Source organism: Mixophyes fleayi, chromosome 3 (assembly GCF_038048845.1).
Source record: "Mixophyes fleayi isolate aMixFle1 chromosome 3, aMixFle1.hap1, whole genome shotgun sequence".
Taxonomy (NCBI): Eukaryota; Metazoa; Chordata; class Amphibia; order Anura; family Limnodynastidae; genus Mixophyes; species Mixophyes fleayi.
Genome location: NC_134404.1, coordinates 143,089,978 through 143,109,167, shown reverse-complemented (window position 1 = coordinate 143,109,167; position 19,190 = coordinate 143,089,978). Strand labels below are relative to the sequence as shown.

At 42.1% G+C, this 19,190-nt stretch overlaps 2 long non-coding RNA genes across 2 annotated transcripts in view; one reads left to right on the top strand and one right to left on the bottom strand.

Moving 5' to 3' along the window:
* The window catches only part of LOC142142787 (uncharacterized), a 66,761-nt gene extending 52,360 nt beyond the window's left edge, over positions 1-14,401 (bottom strand). The window contains exon 1 of the long non-coding RNA XR_012689330.1: positions 14,327-14,401. This is a non-coding gene — a long non-coding RNA (uncharacterized LOC142142787). The remainder of the gene's footprint in view (positions 1-14,326) is intronic.
* The window catches only part of LOC142142788 (uncharacterized), a 30,515-nt gene continuing 25,314 nt past the window's right edge, over positions 13,990-19,190 (top strand). Inside the window, exon 1 of the long non-coding RNA XR_012689331.1 lies at positions 13,990-14,516. This is a non-coding gene — a long non-coding RNA (uncharacterized LOC142142788). The remainder of the gene's footprint in view (positions 14,517-19,190) is intronic.

The window sequence follows — 19,190 nt, the reverse complement described above, 5'->3', positions numbered from 1 at the left end:
TGTGAATATCAACCATTTCTTCATGAGTAATAGTCATGATTTCAGGAACCAGTTTAGCTAAGAAACACAAACCTTTGGAACTCGGAGTCACCCAGGAATAAGCTTTTCTTCCACAAACAAAGTACACATCCTCAGGGAGAACATAAGGGACGGTATGCACATGAATTATGTCACACAGAGTTTTGATAAAACTACCCATGCCTAGTGTCTCCATCTGCTCTAGACATGTGTCGGCATTAATGACATTTTCACATTTATCTGTAGAGACCTTTCCAATGGATACCTTCTTATGTTTGGTTATACGCCCTAACTTGTGACTTCCATCAATATTCCTGCCTAGTAGTGACCTTGTGAGTCTCTCTCTAAAATGAGTGTGGCGAGCCATTGTCTGATCTGATAGGTCAGCCTCCCAATTCTCCAGGCGCTTTGCGTGAGATATGATTAGGCACAGCAAAGATCTGCCTATGGAGTATTGTCGAAGCGTCAGACTAGGGGACCTAGTGTTATTGTACCTCCCTTCTATGGGCCTCCCACCCCTTAATTCGAGTACTTCGGATATGTTTAGAGGGAATGGCACTAGTCCTATGTTATGCTGCCCTTGAGGAACGTGAGAGCACACCCAACACTCGGTTTGGTTTAGCACCTTACCCACCAGGGAGTGATAATCCTCCAAAGGATGCCCGCCTATATTCAGAGTACTGGGGGACTGGCATCGTTGGATGCATCTCTCTTCAACTAGGGAGTTGCAGAACTTGCAGATACAATACTCATCAGACAATAGCCCCTCACACTGCCTCCGAGTTCCTGAGCTAGCAGACCTTTTCATAACCCCTGGACCAAGTTTGATAATGGGCTGCTCAGGATATTCTATTGACTTTTCTTCGGCCTCTATTTCATCCGTATCACTCCCAGAACTCTCCTCCGTCCTCCATTCTCCTTCACAAAAATAGAATGTCCTAGAAAAAGTAAAAACAAGGAAAATCCTGGAACAAAAGAAAAACAAAAACCGCCACTCCATCGCTGGAAAGATAGTTCTGAGGCAACGTCTCTGGTTCAGGTGTCTCAACTGCAGGCTTTAGGTCTCCCGGAACAGGCTCACAAGTGACAGCTCTATGTCGTCGGTCTGAGTCTTGTCTTGCACTTTCTCCGGATTATGGACTCTCCTGCAGTGGGTGGAATGGACCCAAGTGTCTCTCTCTGCAACCTTCAGTGATGTAGTACTTGTCAGCAGCACTTGGTACGGGCCTTCCCAACGGTCTGTTAAACAACCTGAACGTAAGAAATTGCGGATCATAACATAGTCTCCAGGTTCAACATCATGACAGTTCGTTTCTGGCATACCAGGTGACAGCATTTTTAGTTTTTGTTGTTGTTGTTTCAGCTGTCTACTCATTCTTATAAGATATTGTACAGTCACTTCATTATTACACTTTAAGTCGTCTTGTGGACTCACGATCAAATGAGGTTGTCGTCCGAACAGTATCTCAAAGGGGGACAGATTAAGAGGAGGTCTAGGAGTGGTTCGAATGCTGTGGAGGACCAACGGCAAAGCCTCAGGCCATGCCAACCCAGTTTCAGCCATTATCTTACCTAGTTTGTTCTTGATAGTACCGTTTACTCTCTCCACCTTACCACTGGCTTGTGGTCGGTAAGGGGTGTGAAGTCTGCTACTGATTCCCATGAGTTTACACATATTTTGGAAAACATCACCAGTAAAATGGGTACCCCTATCACTTTCAATGATTCAAGGGATACCGAACCTACACACAAAGTCTTGTACGATTTTCTTTGCAGTGAACACAGCAGTATTAGTGGCTGCCGGATATGCTTCTACCCAACCGGAAAACACATCAATACACACTAACACATACTTTAGATTCCTGCACGGTGGTAATTGGATATAGTCAATTTGTATTACCTGAAAAGGTCCGTCTGTAGGAGGGATGTGGGATGGCTCAGTTGGAATAGTTTTCCCAACATTTTTCCTCAAACAAGTAAGACATGACATTGCTTTCTTACCAGCTTGAGAGGAAAATCCGGGAGCACACCAGTATGCTCTCACCAGTTTGCACATACCTTCTTTACCCAGGTGAGTCAGGCCGTGTGCTGCTTCAGCCAGGCTTGGATAGTATGTTCGGGGAGCTACAGGCTTACCTTGTCCATCCCTCCAGAGTGCTGAGGACTCTTGACCACATCCCTTCGCCTTCCAGACCGCCTTCTCCTGCAGGGAACACAAATCTTGCATTTCAATTAATTTCTGCGTGTCTAATGTCTGAAAAACTATCATAGTCTCGGTCGATACAGTCATAGGTTGCCCTGCTGCCCATTTAGCAGCTTCGTCTGCCCTGTTGTTGCCCAATGACACTGGGTCTTCTTCAAAGGTATGTGCTTTGCACTTTATGACGGCTACTGTTCTGGGTAACTGTATCGCTGTCAGAAGTCCTTTTATGTGTTGTGAGTGTGCCACTGGTGTACCTGCTGCTGTCGTAAAGTTTCTAAGACGCCAAAGGGCCCCAAAATCATGCACTACCCCGAAGGCGTACCTAGAGTCAGTATATATATTGGCTGATTTACCCTCTGCCAGTTCACACGCTCTCTTTAGTGCTACTAGTTCCGCCACCTGGGCTGAGTGAGGTGGACCAAGGGGTTCAGCTTCTACCACATCCTGATCGTCTACAACAGCGTAACCAGTACATAGCTCTCCTGTCTCTGTCTGTCTATGGCAACTTCCGTCTGTATAAAACGTAAAATCTACATTTTCTAAGGGGGTGTCACGTATGTCGGGCCTTGCAGTAAAGGTCTGATTCAGGTGTTCCATACAGTCATGCGTGTCAGTATTCTTGCCTAACTCATCATCAACCAGGGTCTCCTCACCTCCCACCCTTTGTGTCTCTTGAGACACATACGGAAGGTATGTAGCTGGATTTAGGGTGCTACATCGTTTGATGGTGATGTTTGAGGGTGCCATCAGGGCTAGTTCCCACTTTGTGAATCTAGCTGAAGAAACATGTCTGGTTTGGGCTGAATTTAACAGAGCTGATACAGCATGGGGTGTATAGATGGTTGAATTATGTCCTAATACTACATCCTCGCTCTTACTTACTAGAAGGGCCGTTGCTGCTACACTTCTGAGACATGTTGGGAGTGACCTTGCCACATTGTCTAATTGTGCACTGTAGTATGCTACCGGTCTACTAGCGTCACCATGTTTCTGTGCGAGGAGACCTGCTGCACAGCCATCAGCTTCTGTACAAAATAGCTCAAAAGGCTTTTCATAATCAGGTATTCCCAATGCAGGTGCTCTTGTCAGACTATCTTTAAGGTTAAAGAACGCTTGCTCTGACTCTTCTGTGTGTACAACACGCTCTGGTTTTGAGGAAGAGACTAGCTCCTGCAATGGTAATGCCAGAATAGAAAAACCTGGGATCCAGGACCTACAGTATCCACACATCCCCAAGAAAGTACGAATCTGCTTCTGGCTCTGTGACAGGGTCATGTGTTGTATGGCCTCAATTCTGTCGGTTGTCAGGTGTCTTAGCCCCTTAGTGAGGCAGTGTCCTAAGTATTTGACCTTAGTCTGACATGGCTGTAATTTATCCTTTGCCACCTTGTGCCCTGTTTGTGAAAGATGAAGCAACAACAATTTAGTATCATGCAAACATGACATAAAAGAATCAGAGAACAACAATAAATCGTCCACATATTGAATTAGAACGGACCCATTGTGGGGTTGAAAGGATTGCAAACAGTCATGTAAGGCTTGGGAGAAAATACTGGGGCTGTCAATGAACCCCTGGGGTAGTCTGGTCCATGTGTATTGCACTCCCCTGTAGGAGAATACAAAAAGGTATTGGCAGTCAGGGTGAAGAGGGACTGAGAAGAAAGCAGAACATAGATCAATGACAGTAAAATGACTGGCAGACGGTGGAATCTGCATGAGGATGACAGCTGGATTCGGCACTACGGGGAATTGGCTCTCAACAACTTTGTTAATTCCCCTTAAGTCCTGGACTAATCTATAGCCCCTCCCCCCACTCTTCTTCACAGGGAAAATGGGACTATTTGCTGTACTGGCTGTACGAATTAAAATCCCTTGTTGTAACAGCCTCTCAATAACAGGATATACCCCTAGTTCCACCTCTGGTTTTAATGGATACTGTGGGATTTTTGGAGCTATCCTACCACTTTTTAGATTGACCATGACAGGGGCTACGTTTGCCATCAGTCCAGTGTCCTGTCCATCTCTGGTCCATAGGGAACCTGGTATTTCCAGCAACATCCCCTTTACTTGAGATGGACTTTGTTCTATAACAGGAGAGTGTAACATTAACCTTTGAGGGGTGTCCAATATGTCCTGTACCTCATGTGCAACCTTCTCGGGTATATCTAGGAACACACCATCTGAAGTACAGTATATGACACATCCCATTTTACATAACAAGTCTCTCCCTAGCAAGTTAGTAGGAGCCGCTGCAGCCAAGAGAAACGAATGCTTAGTATGCAGAGGCCCGATAGTAACTTCGGCGGGTTTAGTTAGAGGATAATGTAACACTTTTCCCGTCACCCCCATAGCTGGAATAGTTTTGCTGGTCACCTGTAGGTTGAAAGGAGAGGTTATCACAGATCGGGCCGCCCCTGTATCTACAAGAAAAGTTTGTTTCTTACCAGCTATGTCAACTATCATTGTTGGTTCTTCACTCTGACTCTCAGTTAACCTCACTGGCTGTAGACTACAGGTATGACCTGACCCCTACCGCTGACTATTGATTTCCCGCGCAGCATTTGCTGCCGTAATATGCGCGGGTAGATGTGAGTCTTCTAGTCTATGTGAATCCCTCCTTGGAGGATATCTATGTGACCCACCTCTCTGTGTATTGAGTCTTTCCTTTTTACACTCTCTAGCGTAATGTCCTTCCTCGTTACAGTTAAAACACCTGATCACTTTAGGTTTCCGGTTATATGGGTTGTATGCTGGTGGTCGTGTATGCACCTTTTCTAGAGCCTGTATACTTACCATCATTAACCTATCACTTTTCTCCTCCCTTTTTCTAAAAAGGTTTTTGTCATGCTCCACAGCAGACTCCCTAAGAGAGTCTACTGTGACGCCTCTCCAATTAGGTAATGTGGTTTGTACTCTCGTCTTTAAATTTTCTCTAAGGCCATCCATCAGTACTCCTACAGCTACCTCTCTGTGATGTGGGTCCTCACTTTTGTTGGATATCCCAGTAAATCGTGCGATCGCTGTTATAGCTCTAGCAAAGTAATCTGAGGCAGTTTCACTATCCTTTTGTTTAATGGTGAAAATCTTACTCCAATTTACTACTACTGGAAAACAGATGGCTAAGTGTTTGACAATTTGTTCTATATTCCGTTGGTTAATCTCATCAGTCAAGGTTTCATCTTCCTCCAACAAACAATCTTCAATAAATTTTTGTATGTTAGTATTGGGAGGAAGACACGCCCTCAACACTACCCGCCAATCCTTACTGGTTGGTTCGTGAGCATTTCCTAAATCTTTAACAAATTTCTGACATTTAGCTAACTCTTTTCTAGGATCTGGGAATTCAGTCATAATGGAACGTAATTCTGATCTAGTCCAGGGACAATGCATTGTAACATTTCTTAAAGGAACTACACCATCCTTATCCGGTTTCCCATTGGGAACTGATATTGTGCGGACCGGGAACGCACCCTCTGGTACACTGACTTCAGGAGACACTACAGGATTTACTGGTCCTAGATTTAGAACGCTTTCACTCCTAGTGATCACGCTACTCTCACCTATCTCAGCCATTTTCTCATACTTGCGCTGAGCCTCTAGTACACTAACGGCATGGGCAATGGCCGAAATCACAGTGGGTTCATCTTCACTTTCAGATACACTTGATTTAAACTGGTTTAAAACAGGATACAACTTAGCAATTTTTCTATTTTCAGTTTTAACAACGGCTGTACTTACCCCTCCCGCCACATAAGGTGGCGGGGGCGCGCTTGCGCTGAGTTCGCCACGCTTCGCAACGGTTACATCCGCCTTGCGCGTGCTTTTCGTCACGCCTACTTCCGGTTTGCATTCGCTGCTCTGCCACGTGTTACTTTCCATTTGCCACAATTTTAAACAATCATTATGTTTATTCCTCACTTTCGTTGAGGTAATCAACCATACTTTATCTTTTACAGTATTTAGTACCTCTGTATTAAAACTTCCTATTGTTGGGAAAGGCCTATCACAATCTTTGGTCATCTTGACCCACGTGTCACAATACACAGTTGCGTATTCACCATATTTCTTACACATGAGAAACTTCGCTGAACCAATAGGGCCTTCCTTAGGCAGTACACTGACCTTCTCTAGCGTATGCTTAGCACCCATGTTGAACAATATACCTTCTACCCGGAACACAGACACACCGCAATGCTCTGTTCCTTCCGGCCAAATGTGAAACACAGACACACCGCAATGCTCTGTTCTTTCCACCTGATAATTTCAACTCTGTTGCTATACCCACCGCTAGAGATCTATAATACTCGGTGAACGTATTTCCTTTAGCCGCGTTCACTCGCTTTTCTCGCCCCTGGCGAGGATCCCTAATACAGAAATATCACTGTGGGCCCCAAGGGCTATCAGCTCCTCGATACCCTGGCTCAACCACAAAAATCTGCTGAGTTTATTATCGCTGGGAGCGCAAGTTAATACAATCAACCTGCCTTTCCAGTATAATTCCTCCTAGCTGCTTCACCAATTCGCACTAACGGTGCGATCGGATCGCACTGCCTACCAATACTAATTATTAGCAAACCTTGCGATCTATTGGTAGCGCTTTGCGAAAACCCGGTTTTCGCATTCGGTATACCTGCCCTGTATACCGTCCTTCAGTTGGGCAATCCGCCTCGTCAGACAGCAACTGAGCACAATCCACAACAAAACAGTGTATCTACGTTACAACATCACACACTATACACCTTTTCTGCGCAGAAAATCAAAAGTTCCCAACAACAGTAATAATACCTCAGAGGCTTTCACAAGTAATTATACTATACACGTACAATAACTATCAAAACGATTGTTTAACCACGTGGCAAGTCTACCGGAAGTTCGCGTACGCACAGCAGGAAATACACATACGCTAAGCAATGCAATACAGTTAAAACGCACAATGACAGAAAAAAGAAACAGTTTTCTCTTTTGTCCCTAGGTTCTAGTTAGCGTGCCCTAGATAATGCAAAACGGACATTCGGTTTCACAACACAGAGTAAAATTCAGGTTTTGAACACCATGCGTTCTTACCCGTTTATGACGCGTCTCCACCCTTTGTTGAGGAACCGAAATCCGTTGGTCTTGCGTATCATCGGCAACGAAACCTCCAAAGCTCACGAGCCCCCAAATTGTTATGTGCGTTTTGTCGCTAACAAATAACGATTGTCGAACCTCGATTTGTGTTTCCAAAGCACAAAGATTTATTCGCAATAAGTGGAAAAATATGCTCAAGCGAAGTAATAGTAAATACAGCCGTTACTTATCGCAGGCGCTCTGGATCCAGTGCAGTCATTCAATCCTGAAGTCTGGGGACAAGATGTCTGCACTCTGGATCACAAGCTGCTGCTTATATACACAATGAAATACAGTAATACAATGAAGATGGTATAGCTTGCATCTATTGGTCCGGGTCTCAGGAATGTCCAAGGGGTCGTCAATCATTGGCTGGTTCATCTTAAGGAATCCAAAGGAGGGTGTCATCTCTGCAGGGGGTATGCTCTGCTCTTCCCGCCCGGATTCCTTAGTCTTAAGTAGTTCATAATTCCCTATAATTCATAACTTGCGTATGCACTCTGCGATTCCCTCGCAGAGTGAACCAAACAGTAGGATATGTAATAAGGTTCATTATGATACCACTCATGATGTTATTCCTTTAACCCATTCCGTGTATTTCACTAATATGCATGTAACTCTGATATAACATATAAATACTACTATATTTCGACATAACTGACTATGTGTTGCAACTACCATTAATGTGTACTATTTTATAAGTATGCGTGTTTGTGCGAATGTATGGTAAAAGACCGATTACTGTTGCTGCCACGTGTAGTGGATGTGTACGCCCTTTCACGCCGTAGCGTGCCCTTGTACGTCATAGCGTACCGTACGCATCTTTTCAGACAAAGACAACCAGGTTTGCTAGACTTTAATTGAAATGACTTTATCCAATTTGCTGACTTCGACATCGGACTTTCTCCAACACTCCAAAAACATACTAGTAGGTTAATTGGCTGCTATCAAATTGACCCTAGTCTCTCTCTCTCTCTGTCTGAGTGTGTATATGTTAGGTAATTTGTACTGTAATCTCCAATGAGACAGTGACTGATGTGAGTGAGTTCTCTGCACAGTGTTGCGGAATTAGTGGCATTATATAGTTACTGCTGATGATGATGATGAGTGGAACTAAGTTGTGAGAGGTGCAGGGGAAAAGTGAGTGATGGATGCAAATGTCTGAAGAACGTGGGAGGTATATTTGACAAGACAGGTAGAGAAACAGAGAAACGCTGCTGTCTGTTCCAACCTCACCTACCGTTCTACCCCCAGCTATCAATCTCCTCTGGTACCTTATTTTCCTAATTAAAGCACATTCTTGTCTGCACCATCTTCAAAAAACTCTCCTTTGACCCTACCTCTATTTCTAACTATTGTGCTATCTCCCTCCTCCAATTCGCCTCCACGCTCCTCCAGTGACTTATCTACAACTGCCTCTCCACCTTCCCCTCTATTCACTCTCTCCTCAACCCACTTCTATGCAGGGTTTCTAGAGGAGGGTTTCCAAATGTTTGGCTTTGGGAAAAAGCAAAGAAAACTGTTGCTCCAATAATAAAAAAAAGTTATAGAAGTTCAATTTATGTAAACGTAATAGTGTATGTTAAATTCAAAAAGTAGAATGATGCAAAAAGTAAACTGCACATTAAAAAACTACATTAATAATGACCTCCTTTAAATAAATCAATTTTGACCATCTTACCAAATTAATATAAATGTAATACCTTAAAAAGTAATGCAACGCTACTAAATGAATACTAATTTCCTCTCACATCCAATTACATTTTTAAAAAAAAATTAGCGTTACGGTTATTAACCTTGTGCTTCACAGTACTCTCAGTAGCCAGGAAACTGCAGAGGTGTACAATCATATTTTTACTGCCTATCTTTTTCCTAAAGTCACAGAAACACTAAATAAACAGAAGAACGAACCATCCACTAGAGCCAAAAATAAGAACAATAATGGTAACCATAAATAATTATTTTGTTGAAGACAATGCTAATTAAAACATAGCTAAATCTATCTGAATTCGCTCGTGTCGGGGGTTTCCCGTTACCTAGCTCCTGAAAAGCAATACCCTTACCTACCCCGCCCATCTATAACTATAACATCTATAAAAAATAAACCAGCAATTTTTCAAACTTTATCCCATTTTATATGGTTGTATTTTTATAAGGCAACTGTTTTATTTCTTCATTTTTATATTACTCTTGGTAGGCTGGCCCTGAGGTATTTTTCTATTTTTGTGTCCGAATATGTATATTTGGCTAATATAACCTATGTACATTACATACATTTTGTATATTCTATTTGCTATAACCTCTACCTATCATCAATTACAATCATTATAAAAAAAGATTAATAAAAAAAAAAAGGGCAAATCTCCACAGCAATGGGTCTTAGGCTGCAGACAGTTTTACAGTTATTTCAAAGCAGGCAGGAGGATAAGGTTCCTAGAAGCTGTTTTTTTTTATATCTTTTGGATCACAGAACTTCTGTGATTTGAGTGTAGATGGTTTTTGTGTAGCTGGAAGTTAGAACTAGAAGTTCACCAGGGTTCATGGAAAGGTAGAATCATCTAAAGAGGCACACTGTGCAAAAGTGTAGCGGACACATCAAAGCCCATTCTCCTACCACTTCATGATCACCCCTTTCAATAAATTAAACTTTAACATTTTTCATCCTAAATATTGCCCTGTTTAGTCTTATATATGGTTAGTGTGATGGACATTGTTTTCTTTTTAGAGTAGAATCATCGGGACCGCCCCTGTTCTAAAGGGGGCGGCCCGACTGTCACTATTACATGACAGACAGCCTAGCAGTGATTGCTGCTAGCTACCTGTCTGTGCGGCCGTGGGTCTTAGCCTTGTCACATGAGATCAGGACTTCCACATCTCATGTGACCAGAGTAAGAAGCACCCAAGGCCACACTGACAGGCAGCTAGCAGCAATCGCTGCCAGGCTGGCTGTCATGAATAGCGTTGAAGAAAAGACTGCTGTGCCGGAACAACAGATAAGTCTTAATGTCTGGGGGGGGGTGTAGGGGCTGTGCAGATGATAACACAGAAGGAGGCAGGTGACCATGCTAATGGATGCAGGTGAAGAGACTAAAAGCGGGCAGGTGAAGACGCTAAAAGGAGGCAGGTGGCAAGGCTAAAGGGGGCAGATGACAATGCTTGAAGGGGCAGATGAAGAGGCTAAAGGGGGCAGATGAAGAGGCTAAAAGGGGGCAGGTGACAATGCTAAAAAGGGCAGGTGACAATGCTAAATGGGGCAGTTTATGAGGCTAAAGGGGCAGGTGAAGAGGCTAAAGGGGCCAGATGACAATGCTTAAAGCGGACAGGTGAAGAGGCTAAAGGGGCCAGATGACAATGCTTAAAGCGGACAGGTAAAGAGGCCAAAGAGGGCAGGTGACAATTCTAAAGGGGGGCAGGTGACAGACAATGCTAAAAGGGGGTCGGTGACAATGCTAAAAGGGGACAGGTGAAGAGGCTGAAAAGGGCTAATGAAATGGTTGAGGGGGATATTTAAAAAAAATAGAGCAGTTTTGGGGGGCTATGATCTTTGTATTATGTGGCAGTTATGAGGATGCTCTCTGTGGTTCTAGGGTCATTAGAATACTAAATATTTGTCAGGTGGGATGATAGAGGTTTGTATTTGATTTTAGCTCTTTGACAAAAAATGTCATATATTGTATTGCCTACATATGCCTGTGCTATGGGGTAATTTTATCTGGCCATAAAGGACTGTTGAGTTTTGGAGCCTAATCATTCAGGATTTGTTAACATTTAGCATTATAATATAATTGCTGCATATTTTCAAAACAGGTCCCCAACTTTCCAGAAGACAGCTAGACGACAACAAAGCTGCAAGAACAGAGAAGAGAGAAGAGCAAGAACTGGTAAGAATGAATGCACAATCTGTCTAAATTTGAATGCTGAAGAATACTGCTGACTATTCATATTCATGAATATTCCTCTACGCTTATATTGGGGGGGGGGGGGGCACTACGGTTGTAATAGACTAGGGCAACTGGAAACCTTAATCAGGCCCTGAACCCCTTAGTTTGAATATCAGCACATGACAAAAACATTTTTTTTCCTTTTCATTAGTCATTCAGTGATTATACAAATATATAAAATACATAGTCAATATCCGTGCATCATCAGCTAGTCATCCATAGTGAACCATCGTTTCCTATTACAGAGCACCACTAGGTGATATCAAAATGTTTCACCCACAAAAACAGGCACATCTGTAGTTGAATATTCAATTTCTGGAATGAAAATGAAAATAGATATACACTTGGGTGCATGGAAATACAAACTTAACCTAGCAAACAGTTTAATATGTTTAAAGACAAACGTAAAATCCCTTATTGACAGTAATAACTTTCAAGATTGATTTTTATCCTGAATACAAGTAAACAGAACAATCCCTATTGTGTCTTATAATTTTATGGTGACTCAATGAGTTTATATATGTAAATATAAAAAATCCCCATTGTGCTTTAAAATCTAATGGTTATTCAAAGGATTTGCATGTCATAAATGCATTGAAGCAATGTCAGCCAAAATACTATTACATATAACATCACCAAAGCTGCAGGAGCAATATACTGTGTAACTATAAATATACATTGAATTCATTTGTTTTATCTGTTTGTTAAAAGCAAACTCTCAGATGTACTTTATGTGAAATGCTAATTACAAAGTGACCAAGGGTGAATCATTAAGGTTTAAAATTAGTCACCTTCTACTCCTGCCAAGTAAATCTTAACCCTTACTATAAAGACAAATGCTTGTCAAGAATGAACAGAGCAGTACAATAAGAACGGATACATTTAATAAGAGAATAATGCTAATAATCAAAATAAATAAATGATAACACCTTGCAATAGATAATAAATTAATTAAATAATTGAAATTAGCACAGAAAATAAATCCATGCATAATAAAAAAAAACCATGCATAATAATGTGGGATATATACATTAAAGACAGAGGGCCTGATGCTGAGTTAGGAGAAAAACAAAAAAAGGAGTACTGGTATATTGTGCCCCTTGGCGCTCCACTGATTGTCATAAATCAGATTGTGTGGAAAATTGGATTACAAATATATTTAATACTAAAGTGTTTATTAATACAAACACATCTGTATGAATGGTGCCGGCCAGAACCTGTATATAAACATTCAATTAAAACATGCATGTCCAAACAGTCAATATGACAATGGTGATAAATGCAACAAGTGAGTTGTCTTCTATAGGCAAAAGTCTCAATTCCTATGTCACCTTACTTCTTATCTCGATAGTTCAAGTATAGTCCAAGTTCATTAAAGTATAGTAATCAAATCCACATGAGTAACAGTGACTTTTTCAGGTTTCACATGTGTATTTGACTACTATCAGTGGAACGCCAAGGGCCACAAAATACTAGTTTAACTATTTAAGATAGGGATACTATCTAATCCCCATAGGCAGCACTAGTAACGTACACCAGAAATAACGTTATTAAAGGACAAGGCTGTTTTCTTTCCTCCAAAAAAAGGAGTACATTTGCACCCCGGCAAAACCTTTTTGCATTGAAGGAGGAGGAAAATTTAAAATGTTGGGGACAGATTTATAGTTGGAATAGGGCATGTGTAAAAAGATAAGCTATTAAGTATTTGTGTGCTACATGAAAAAAGAGCCAATATTTTCTATGCATACAAAAAAAGAAATTAATATGTACCCCTTGCATTGAAACATAGTTTGTTCAGGAGCAAACTTACTCCTTTGTTGTGCTGTGCTCCTAAGGGGGGTATTCAATTGTTGCTCCGGGCGCCGCCGGAACGAGCGCGTTAAAACTATTACATTTATACGGTAATATTGCGCGTAATTACCGTTCATACGGTAATTTTCTCGCTCAATTTCAGCTCGCTGCTCAGGGAGCTGCGAGCTGAAATTGAGCGAGTAATTACCGTATAAACGGTAATAGTCTTAACGCGCTCGTTCCGGCGGTGCCGGGAGCAACAATTGAATACGCCCCTAAGTCAGCATCAGACCCAGAGAGGTCATAAATGAGAGTAAAAGTGCCGCAGATTACAGCTGCTTCGCATGTTGGCAACAGGGTTTGCTAGAATTTGGAATAAATATGGACAGATTGGGGTGGTCTGTAGGTGTGTATACTGTATATATTGTGCTTAGAGTACCACAAGTTCCTAAAAGTAAAAGAGCAAATGCATAACCATGAAATGTAAGTGTGCACAAATTGAAAGCGGCTGTACATGATGTGTCACTGTCATGGACATGTGGTGTAAAGGCTATTCTTTACTCCCGACCCTAAGGTGGTCTCAACCCAGTTTTCTGTTTTAGTAGGGAATAACTAAGGAAAGCCATCCACTTGTATGGCATTCCTTGCGATTTTAAAGTTTATCTATCAAAAACCATTTAAAATCTGTAAAAATATTATTTTTCCAATGTAAAATCTTGTTTTTTTTCCAGTGTTTCTCTAGTTTTAATTTAGGTTGCACCATTATAGTAAAAAAAAATGCAATTGTAATCTGTGCATTGCATATCTCTGGTTGTCAATCACTTACAACCTGGCTTTATTAATTTAATCAAACCTATCACATCAGGGGCAAATGCAGGATTCGAAGAGGGGGGTTTCCATGCCACTATACAAGTGGGTATGTCCAGTATGTGTAGGGGCGTGGCTACAAACACACACCGTGTCAAACACACAGATATGTAAACTGTCCCATACACTGACAAGCACAGACACACACAAACACACAGGATCAAACACACAGACATGTAAGCTGTCACATACACACACATACATAAACACACACACACATACATAAACACACAGGATCAAACACACAGATATGGAAGCTGTCGCATACACACACATACATAAACACACACATACATAAACACACACATACATAAACACACAGGATCAAACACACAGATATGTAAGCTGTCATATACACTGACAAACACAGACACACAAACACACACACACACATTCTTACCTTCTTCTTCTGCTGCTGCCTCCTGCATAACACCCATGCTGGCCGTGTGGGAGGAAGGGGCGGGGCCAATCTGCCGGCAGAGAGCTGTGCTCACACAGCAGGGGACTGACTGGGAGACGGTCACAAGCTGCAAGCAGTAGTGGCTGGTCCCTGGAGAGGGGCCAGCCACTGTAAGCATACAACACCCCAGGTAGGACAGTTGTTTCTGGGTACTAGGAAATCCCCCCTGGGTGCGCCCCTGCACATCAGCGCCAAAGTGTAGAAACTTGTCTAGCATTGATAGATATTGCATTTCTTCTATTTTCACATGATTTTAGTAAACTGCGGTATATGCCAGTGAACAGAGATGTGCCTTTCTTTGATAAGAAGACAGTTAAGTTGTGTTTTGTACAAAATTTCATGAGTACATTGTTCATAGTGACTGAATTGTTTTTTAAAGGGTAATATATTTTCCCCTCAAATAAAAACCTGAAATTGCCATCTGTATTGCTGTATTCATTCTTTAAAAATAGACGCTGCACATTTTATTAATAGAGACTGTTTTAAAGTGTAACATTATTTCAAAGAATGAAACAACCCATTCCAGCTAGTGATAAGTTGGTTTCAAAGTAGTTCACACTCTGTGAATAGAAATTAAATTGATTAATAGCTGCAATGATTGAGAATTTCTACAGGCAAGAAAGCTAAAAATGTCATAGAAGTCTATGAAGACTTTAGACTATTGTCTATAATGTGGAGTTGGCAGGCCCAAATTAAGTTAATAGTTTAAAATAATGTGTATATGGGATAGAAAAATGCTTCTGGGTATGTACAAGTTTGTTCTTTGTCAGAGATAATAGAAAGAAACATCTTGCCTGAATTTAATGCCAACGTTAGCCTATATTTTGTGGTACTCTTAGGCGGTTTAGCAAAGTAATAAAGCAGAGATCTATACAACAATGCCAATTCAGTCTGCATGATACAAATGTTACAATGGTAAGCAACATTAGAGCAATTATATGTCATTTCAAGTAAACATTTATGAAAAAAATGGTAAAAGATACAGAATATTTTTAAGCACATTATAGACATGATTTTATGCAATGGATTAGAACAGTAGGAAAAGTATATGTATCATTGATTTTGTATATGATTATTTTCAGGGAAATAATGCAACTCCAGAAATGTTACACTTCAGTTTTTCATTCTGCTCGTTATACACTTCGTACAGAGTAATGTTTTTTGTCTATAAACTATAACTACATTTGGGATGGTTTGGTTGGAAGGTAGATGCCATTGGTGACAGATTTCCATGTGCAATGGCGCAGTCTACGCAAGGTGTGGACTCTACAATTCGAGAAATAACAAGTCTGTTGCCAAGCACAAGGAAAAGTGTTTATGGCGTAGGTTGACTTAATTGTGAGTAAGACAGTGGTGATTTTGGGGATTTTCAGAGGGGTAATACAGGCCTGACAACCCAGCAGCAATTTAAAAATGTTAAAAATAACATTTAAATTTATGTTTATGATACATGAAACATATGTCCCAATGCTGGAGGGACTTTCCAGCAAAACTATTTCCCTAGAGAAGTCCTTGGAAGTGATGTCTCCTCTAATTTGAGTGGCCTGAGGCACTGGCCACTGACTAGGTGATAGTTTTGTCAGGCGCCATCCCTGCAATGTCTATAGGTGCCAGGGGTGCACGCCTGTCCTTCATTACGGGCCGCAAGCAATGGGATGCACTTCCGGTTTCGGGCCCTACGCTGCCCGCGCATGCGCAGAGAAATAGCGTCCCATTGACAGGCATTGGGACGCTCTCCTCTTCATTTATCGGTGATTAGGTGCATTTGACCGCCAAAATCATTTGCCTCCAATCAGAGGCTGTCCTCCACTATTTCAAGCTCCTTCTAACCCCATTCTGTTGCCAGAGTATTGATTCACCAGCTCCAGCATTCCTGTCTCCAGTTCCTTGTTCCTGCTATTGTTGTTTTGGTCCTGACTTCTGGCTTGTTCCTGTCTACGCTGTTGTCCTGCGTTTTGGTACTGCTCTCTTATCTAAATTTCGACCTCAAGCTTGCCTTTGAAGATTGTCCTGGATCCTCTCTGTGTACCGCGCCATCGTTTGGTATCTGACCTGGACCGCATGCCCATTCCTGTACTCTATCCACTGCACTGGTGACTAACCTGGAAAACTGCAACCTGCGCACCTCACGCAGCCAAGTCAATACCTCGTTTTTGGGGGTCCCTGGTGAATACCGGGGGAGCATTAGACTCCGCACCTCCCTGTTTAGTTGTGAAAATACCAGTCAGTGACATCTATAGTGTCATTAACGTGACAAATCTTATTTGCCTTTCTCTCTGCTGTAACTGTTTAACTGTTACTGTATCTTTCAGTAACTTGAGCACTAATTGCTTATAGAAATAACCCTGACCTTCAGGCAACAAAATTAATTCCCAGCACCAGTGCATAGGCATTTTGATTTGATTCAGACATAACCTTAAATAAGCCAGAAAACGTAGACAGCATGGAATGTTCAGTTAAGTGGCCAGGGAAGTCGGGTTTAGGTTGGCAACTTGGCAGCTTGGTATGTAGCATGGGGTCCCTGTGGAAATGGGGGTATTTGTGTGAAATATATAACTGGCAATGGGCATAGCACATTGCAATGTCTGACTGGCATTAGGAGTATCTCTGTGCAGTACACAAGGGAATGGTGGTTATCTCTGTGCCATATATAGTGTCACGAAACTCAGGAATATATATCTTACTGGTTTCTACACTACTCACCAAAGAGGTGCGGAGTCTAACGTGTCCCAGGTCTTCGCCAGGAACCCCCGCAAGGGAGTATGGACTTCGCCACGGGAGACACGCAGGACGCCTCAGAGGGAGCAACCAGTGAAGCGATTAGAATGGAAGAGGTGTCAGGTGGTCCGGGTCTAGCCGAGTAATCAGGAGATGCCAGAAGGGAAGTCCGAAATCATAGTCAAGAGCAAGCCGGGTCAAATATCAGGAGCGTTGGAGATAGAAGAGAAGTCAAACAAAGCCTGGGTCAATTCACGAGGAGCACTGGGAACAAGGATAGTCGGATCAAGCATACACAGGAATACCAAGATGCAGAAACTCTGGATGCTGGAGATTAGGGACCTAATACTCTGGCACCCTCCAGGTGCCAGAGCTAACATTATATAGTGGAGGAGCCTTCCTATCATTGGCGGTGGTGACACTGAACACCACCGCCGGAATTAGTGGGAACCTAGCAACGGGACGTGCGGCCGCCGCCGATCCGGAAGTGCGTCTGGTTGCCTAGCAACCAGGCGATCATCAGTAGTAGCAGGCGTCCGTCCCTGTGTGACGGAAACAGCACGGGGACGGCGCCTGACATATAGTTTGGAATTGGGGCTATTACTGTGCAATGTATGGATGTCAGTAGGGTTTACTTCTGTGAAATATGTGGTTGGCAATGCTGATATCTGTTCAAATGATATGTGTGCTTTTTCCATTACCGCCAAATGTGATTAGGTATTCCATGGCTTAACCACATTTACAGTAAATTATCTCTTTCTATGCTATTGGTTTTTCTTCCATTTTCAATTTAAAACACCCTCTGTATGGTTCTTGTTAGGAAAAGTTTATTAGACAAATCTTTGCATTGATCTTGAATTTATTTATACATAATAATTATGCTGCCTCTAAAACACCTTTTTTCTAAAGTAAATAAACCTAGTTTTCTCATCCTCTACTTATTATTTATCCTTCTATTTCTTTTATTAATGAGTTTTTCCATCTCTGAAGGTACTCTAGCATTCCTATATCCATCTTACAGTGGTCTCCCAAAATTGTACCCCATGTTCAATATGTAACTAATGCAATGGTTGCAAGATGTTTGCATCACATGTATTTATCTACCATTTTATGCATCCAAGGTTTTATTTGGCTTTGCACCCACTGCCTGCCTTTGTGTTCTACTCAGCATTCTGTTAAATAGTATAAGCTATTTTTCATATCAGTTTTCTTCAATTGGATTTAATTTAATATGTAAGCAGCATAGTTCTTACCATGGTATAGGTGCATAACCCTTCAATTAAATCTGTGATAAAGTGCCAAGTTTGCCATTTTGACTAAATCTGTCTGTATCATGCTACTATTCTGCTCTGTGTTAATAGCCCTACTTAAGTATCAGGATACTGGAGCTATCTGCTGAATTTGACGCAACCCTGTCTGGAGACACAGAGTCTAACATGCCTCTGGTCTTCACCAGGTTCACAAGGGGGTTTGGATTTAGCTGCGAGAGACGTCGTGCTTCTCCAGAAGGTCATTCATTGAGATATATATAAGTAGTTGGAAAGCCATGGTAAAACCATGTGGACATCATAGTACACAGTGAGGATCGAATGGGATAGTCTGCCAAGCCTAAATCAAATGCCAGGAAAATCTTACAGAGCCCAAGGGAGAATCCAAAAGAAATGTCAGGGAAAGCCGAGTCAAGAACCGTGGAGTCAAACCAGATGATGTGGAACTACATAAATGCCTATGACTAGGGGACTTATTACTCTGGCACCCTAGTGGTGCCACAGCCTTCCTTAAATAGGGACCAGGATGGAAATTGATTACTGGCGGGGCTGATGTCAGCAGCCGCCGCTGGGTTCCAAGTAGCGTTATGGGATGTGCCTGCGCAGAGGACTCTGCCGGCCAGCTGGGTCTGGTGCATCTGGTTACCTGGCAACCAGACACGACTTCCGGGAGCAGAGAAGGTGTCTGTCCCTGTGCGAATGGGAGAGCACAGGGACAGCGCATGACAATAACTTAGTGTCATCAGGAAATATGTATACTTCACTTTCAATGACATTTTCAAGATCATTAATAAAATAATTAAAAATAATATGGCCCA